At 46.2% G+C, this 7244-nt stretch overlaps 1 long non-coding RNA gene across 1 annotated transcript in view; it reads right to left on the bottom strand.

Moving 5' to 3' along the window:
* The window catches only part of LOC116084966, an 18137-nt gene extending 13483 nt beyond the window's left edge, over nt 1-4654 (bottom strand). The window contains exons 1-2 of the long non-coding RNA XR_004116334.1: nt 4584-4654; nt 3827-3927 (exon numbers count right to left, since the gene is read on the bottom strand). This is a non-coding gene — a long non-coding RNA (uncharacterized LOC116084966). The remainder of the gene's footprint in view (nt 1-3826; nt 3928-4583) is intronic.
* Nucleotides 4655-7244: the final 2590 nt, after the last annotated feature.

Genomic DNA, 7244 nt, shown 5'->3' with positions numbered 1-7244 from the left:
AAAAAACCACAGAGAGAGATGATGCCAGAGTCTGACAAATACAGAGGCGGATGCTCGCACCCAACCATTTGAATGAGGGCAGAGTCCCCAATGGAGGAGTTGGAGAAGGAAATGAAGTAGCTGAGGGGGCTTGCAGCCCTATGAGGGGGAGCAACATTATCAACCAGTCAGACCCTCTGGAGGGCCTGGACCACCAACCAAAGAGTACACGTGGAGGGACTCATGGCTCCAGCCACATATGTGGCAGAGGATGGCCTTGTTGAACATCAGTGGGAGTAGCAGCCCTTGAACCTGAGGGTGTTCAATGACCCAGTGTAGGGGAATGCCAGGGCAGGAAAACAGGATTGGGTGGGTGTGTGGAGGAGCACCCTCATAGAGGCAGGGGCAGAGGGATGGGATAGAGGGTTTCTGAAGGGGAGACCTGGAAAGGGAAAACATTTGAAATGTAAATAAAGAAAATATCTAATTAAAAAAAAAGCACACCCAGATATGTCTGTGACAGTGATTTCAGAGAAAGCTAAGTCTCTGATCTAACCAACAGATTGATGGATTCATAAGCATTCGGAAACTGAGCTTTGAATGAAGATGGTACGCATAGACTCACAGGGAATAATATTATTGAAGGTGTGGCCTTGCTGGAGTAGGTGTGGCCTTGTTGAAAGAAGTGTGTCACTGGAGGTGGGCTTTAAAGTATCACAAGCTCAAGCAAGGCCTAGTAGATCTCTTCCTGCTGTCTGCCAATCCAGATGTAGAACCCTCAGCTACTTCTCCAGCACCATGTCCGCCTACATGCAACCGTGCTTTCCACCACAACAATAATGGACTAACCCTCTGAATTGTAAGCCAGCCCTAATTAAATGGTTTCCTTTATAAGAGTTGTCATGGTTATGGTGTCTCTTCACAACAACAGAAGCCCTAAGACGGGGCCATGTAGAAAGGAAGGAACTAGGACCTGGTTTGAGAAAATAGGTCAGTAGAAGAGTGTCCTCTGGGGCTGTGGTGGTTTGAATGAGATGTTCCCCATAAGCCTTAGGCATTTGAATATTTGGTCCCAGTTGGTGGCTGATTAGGAAAAAGACATGGCCTTACTGGAGGAAGATTGTCACTAGTCGAGGGGCCTTGAGGTTCAAAAGCCATCATGTGCCATTCCAAGTATTATAGTTAGCTTGGATTGTTTGTTGTTGTTTTTTTAACTTGACACAATTAGATTATCTAAGAAAAGGAAACTCAGCTGAGGTCTCTATCAGATTTCCTGTGTGCAGGTCTGTAGTACATTTTCTTGAGTAACTACTGAGTAATGAAGTATGCCACCCTGGGAGGTAGTCCTGAGTTATATAAGAAAACGAACCATTAGGAGCAATCCAGTGAGCAGTGATCTTCCATGGTTTCTACTTCAGTTCTGACTCCAGGTTCCTGCCTTGACTTTCTGCAGTGATGAGCTAGGATATGTAAATGTAAGCTTAAATAAGCCATTTCCTCTGTAAGCTACCGTTGGTGTGTTATCACAGCAATAGAAACCATAACTAAGATACCCAGTTTGTTCTCTTGGTTTCCTGATTGTAATTCAAGAAGTGAGCTTTCAGTCATTGTTTCAGCTGCCCTCCAACTGCTACCTCCATTGCACCTCCACCATCATAGACCCTAAACCTCTGAAACCATAAACCCCAACTAAACCCTTCCTGATATGAGTTGTCTTGCTCATGGCACTAGAAAAACAACTAATACAGGGGCTGTATATTACCCTGGCTTCTTCCTGTTACTGTTCCATCCTTCTGGTCTACCATGAGTGAATGACATCTCCAGAACAATAAGCAAAATAAGACTTTCTTCCCTTCAGTTGTTCCTATAAGCACCTGGGCACAGCAACGCAAAGGTAATGAACACAGTGCTTGAACAGAGATGTAGACAGTTTTGATCTCCTGGGGTCAGCCAGCAATACAAATGACACTACTTTACATTGTAAAAGGCAGATGGTACCTAATACCTTTGGTCGTGTGTGTTTGTGGTGCGCATGTGTACATAATCATGTGTGTGTATGTGTACATGTGGATACAGAGGCACATGTGATAGCATGCGTGTGAGAGGCCAAAGGCTGGTGGTGTTGGGTGCCTTCCACAATCACTCTCCATGTTATTTTTTAAGAAGTGTCTTAGTCAACTTTTCTATTACTGTTCTGAGATGCCATGACCAAGGCAACTTAAAACACATTTATTAGGACTTGCCATTTCAGATGGTTAGTTTAGTTCATGAGCATCATAGTGAGGAGTGCAGTCGTAGGCAGACAGGCATGGTGCTATGGCCGACACTAAGAGCTCTCATCTTGAGACAATGATCACAAAGCAGAGAGGGAATGCTAACTGGGAATGGCTTGAACTTTTGAAACACCAAGGCTCATCCCCAGTGGCACACCTTCTCTAACAAGACCATGTCTTTGTCTCATACTCTTTCCCAAACAGTTCCACCAAGGACCAAACACTCAAATCTGAGCCCATGGGGACCATTCACATTCAAACCATCATAGACGAGAGCTCTTTCACTGACCCCGAAGCTCACTGATTCGGATAGACTGGCTAACCAATGAACTTCGGGGATCCTCTTGGCTCCTCACTCCACTCCCAACTCTGTAGTTACAGACACAAGCCACTACCACTCCCATTGGTTTTTGTAAGGGGGTGCTTGGGATCTAAGCTCAGTCCTCATACTTGTATGAGGAGCACTTTACCGATTAAGTAATCTCTCCAGCCTCCACACAGATACTTTTTAACCCCTGCCACATGTCAGGCACTTCACAGGCATGACACTCCATCATTTTAATGAAGGTTTCCAGTAGGTTTTTATTAGCATTCTTACTTTGCCCATGGGCAAGGGATTACTGGTACAGAAGGGATTGCAAGCTCAGATGCCTTTGATGACCAGACAGATAAGAAATGAGGAAAGGGTCCATGGGAGCTGGTAGCGGGGAGTGTGAAGACTGCGATGAGCCAGACAGTACCTGTCCCATTTTAATAGGACAGCTCCTGCTCAGCTGAGTAAAGAGCACACGGATCCTTGTGGTTATTCAAAGGACTTTTATGTGAAATTCTCTCATTTTTAACTGTTAGCAACTAATTCCACAAACTATAAAACACCATGAGTGTCACATCTGACCTGTGGGCCATGAGCTTGCAGCCCATGCAGCCACTGATTCAGGCGCTAATGGGTATTCACATAAAAGGGCTTAATGGCTCTTCATACCCAATACTCCATCTTTTTTTTTTTTTTTTTTTTTTTTGTGGTTCTAACACTGCATTGCTATGATTCTGAGTCTAGGAAGGCAGCCTTCCTCCTCCTCTTCTTCCTCCCTTCTTCTTTCCATTCTAAGTTTTTAAATATTTATTTATTTGTCTATTAGACTGAAGACATCCCAAAGACTTACCGCAGAAAAGAATGTGTCCCCCCCTCCCTCCCAGCATCTAGTTTTTTCTCTTTCTGGAGAAGAAAAGGAAGCACAACAGGTCAGAGAAAGAAAGATGCAGGGCCCCGACATGACCATCACACCCACTGTCTGTTGGACTGCTTGCTGGCTGTGGCTCGTTTGTTCCTGAGCTTGGCGAGGCAGGCAATCCTACATCCCTGACAGGTGTACAAGGGGATATGGAAAAGTCCCATGGCTTACATATAACTCTACAGTGTTATTACAGCTAGGTCTGAGATTTTATCCCTGACTCTCTTGGAAGCCACACCTCCCAGGATAAAGGCTTTCCCAGGACACAGCAAGAGCAGGCTGGTACAGGCCTCCAGCCAAGCCACACAGCCAGCATCATGTCGCAGCCCTCCTCCTCCTCACCTTGAGTTCTTTGGGAATTCTCCCCCTCCTAAATTCAGCCCTGGACTGCTGGTCTCAAGCCGGCTTGGCTATCGGTCCCGGTGTAGGTCTCAATTTGCAGCCTGTAAAGAAAGGCTCCTGTGAGCACAGCGATGGCTGAGGAGTACTCTGGAGCCACGTACTGCTGCTGTTGCTAAGAAACAGGCCCTCTAAATTCAATTTACAAAAAAAAAAAAAAAAAAAAAAGATAAAGTGAGCCAGAGAGAGTGAACGAGGGGGGATACTGGAACATCTGGTTATCTTCCCTGACTGTCTCCAGTGACCGTGAAAATGAGATAAGGGCGGTCCAAGATGGATGCGCTGGCGTCAGATCCATTCCTGTGCTTCCTCTGGGCAACTATTTCAGGTCTGCAGTGGGCATGATGGGCTCAGAGGAGGAAGCATCTTCTTTTGAGAAAACTAGTGGATGAAAACACTGTTGTCCCCAGTGTCCGGAAGAAAGGACTCAGACCCAAAACAGTGATTTCAGGTCCTTAGATTTGACACCCCCGCTACTCCCACTACTGGGACAAGCCACCTTTTTATACAAGTATTTGTATAATCTTCTCTAGCTTATTTGAGATTTTCACGGTACATTAAGTCTTTGGGAGTTGATATTATTTTCTACGGTTCATAGGTGAGGGAAGTGGGGAGCCGGTTAAGGTCGCAGAGAGTATTTACCATCTGCGGAGAAGAAAGTCCTAACCCTGCGCTGCCGATAGAGGGCACTCCCACTTACTTCCCGTAGTACTTCTGTCAGCCAGATGAGTTAGATACTGATCCTCCACAAAATGGATCCAGTCAAGTTTGGGAAACGCTGTAATAATAATAAATAATTTTCCTTGTACCACAGACTGACTGAACGCCCCTTCCCCATTAAAAAACAGATATGGTGTAGCCTTGATCCCAATGCAATGGCATTTAGAGATGAGGTCAATGGGAAATGACTAGGTCATGAATGTGGAGCCCTTTCTGTGGGATTAGCTCCCTGTTAAGGAGAAACGGAAAAGTCATTGCTTCTATTCTTTCTGCTCCCTTCCTGTGAGGTCATAGCCATGACCAGAATCAACCCAACAAGCTGGCATTCTGAGCTCAGCCTTCCAACCTCTACAAGTTATACAATACAAAGGTCTGGGGGTTTAAGACTCCCAGGCTCAAGAAACAGGCAACAACCGACAAAGCTAACCAAGTCCTCTATCACAAGATCTGTCAAAGCCTTCAACTTTGGTGTTTGAAAGAATCCCTCAGAGCAAAGATCTTGATCTCTCTGAAACAAGCTGATGCAAGGGTCAGTGGACCCAAAGGATGGTCCCCATGAGAGTACTAGGAGATGAAGACGAAAGACAGGGCAGAGAGAGCTACCAATCAAGCTGTCTTAGAGGGCACCTGGAGCTTAATCCCCCACTTCAGGGACCGGTAATACTGGGATGTATCCCACAGATGACATCCACTGATACATCCTAACCTCAGAGGAGGAGACCTATGTGGTGCAGACACCACACCTGCAGGTACTGGGTTAAGACTACTGCTTGTGTGGTGTGCTAATAAACACCCTGCTTTGTTTCCCAGCCTTTGGAGTAGATCCTGGCATAAATAATCTATGGTAGCCTGTGAGCTAACTATGGTCAGGCCTGAAAGACCATGAATGGCTCTGACAGTAACTGCTATATGGGAACAGAACTGCAGTTCCCAAGGTTTTGGAGGACTCCCAGGACTCCAGCTTCACTGAAGTGTCTGTGGAATATTGGTTTTAGAGGCTCCCCAAAGGCTGGAAAATTCTAGATGTCTAAAGACATGACTTATAATGACCAAAGGGTTACTTTGCTTAGCCCCTCCCAAAGCTGGCCCGATGAGTCCTTCCAGCTCATCTCCAGAACCCTCTTACTCATCTCTGGGATTGGTCTGATGTAGATCTCTCACAGCCTGACCTCACACCCAGGCAGGCAATTCCTGCCAAAGCAGATAGGTAGTCTTCTCACCAGCTTGGCATCTTCTGTGGAGCCCTGATCTTAGCTAAGAAGAAGGAAATAGCCCAACCCCATAATGCTTCCTCTGCTTCCTCTACTCACCCCTCTCCTTCTACTACCCACTGAGACCCTCGGCTCTCTCCCTGAAGCTCAATACTAATTCCAAGAGAGAAGAGTGGGCAAGATGAATGCCAGAGGTCAAATGGCACCTCTACTACCCACTACCTGTGTGGGCCTGAGCAAGCTATCTGACCTCTCTGAGCCTCAGATTTCTATAGGGTAGAGTTATGGTGATTCTTTCCTTGTGGAACTATTATTAGAATATGTTAATTATTATCAGAATGTGATACTCAGCGCGTGGGGACCACAAGTTCTCTGTAATACTGCCATCAGTGTTAACAGCATGATAGGAGCCAATGTTTACTGAGCCCTAACTGCCACATGCCAGGCACTGTACTAAATATTTATATGCATTAACTCAACAAATCCCAGCTATCTACCACGTACCAGCCTACCTAGGTGGTTATCTTCATTTTTTAAGGTATGTGAAGGAAATTCAGAGCAAGGCACAACCAAAGTCACTACATGCTTTAAGCAGCTCCTTTCCAGCCTGAGGAAAGGCTGCCTGATTACACCTCAGGCCAGGAGATGCAGGACTTAGAGCTACCCCCAAGGCCTTCCACGGCCAGTCATTTTCCTTTCTACATTGCAAAATCAAGTTCATTTGGTTCCCAAGAAAAGTACTTTTTCTATTCTAGAAGTGACGATTCCTTCTACCTTGCTATCAAAGTCCAACCCTTTCCATTAGGCCCCTTTCTTCCAGGAAATCTTCTGCAACCCTTCCTATACCCAACTCCTATACCTCCCTCCTCTATTGCTGCTCTCCTCAATTGACACAGAAAGCTTGCTGACCTCGGGCATCTTCTTGTAGATCGCTTCTCACATTTGCTCTCAGGAGCAGGTATCACAGTTCTGTGAAGGCAGAGTATTTCTTCAGACCCCCGGCCACAATGCCTAGGCCAAGTTGTGTTCCTTGTAGATGCTCAATAAAGAGTGGAGCATCTTAATATTGAAGGGAAATTGTGAAATCCTCAGCTTCCTTCCCAGCCCCTTCTCTACACTTCACAAAGATGAAACGGGCAAGATGCAAAGAGAGGGCCCTGCTGCTAAAATCACCCAGACATTAAGAAAGGAATCAGACTCAAGCCCACAAGTCCTAGCTTCCAGGAGAGTGCCCTAGCATAGAGGCCCCAGAGGGCTGCCTCCAGTGTGATGTGCCGTACTACATTAATGCTTAATAATACTACCAAAGGGTTCCCGTACTGTTGCCTGCCCACTTCAGGACTGAAGTTGCTCTCTGCCACCACCACCACCACCACCACCACACCACACCACCACCACCACAACCACCACACCACCACCACCACCTCACC

This window comes from Mastomys coucha, unplaced genomic scaffold, assembly GCF_008632895.1.
Source record: "Mastomys coucha isolate ucsf_1 unplaced genomic scaffold, UCSF_Mcou_1 pScaffold9, whole genome shotgun sequence".
In the NCBI taxonomy this organism is placed as follows: Eukaryota; Metazoa; Chordata; class Mammalia; order Rodentia; family Muridae; genus Mastomys; species Mastomys coucha.
The sequence above is the reverse complement of the archived record's forward strand: the minus strand, read 5'-3'. Positions and strand labels throughout refer to the sequence as shown.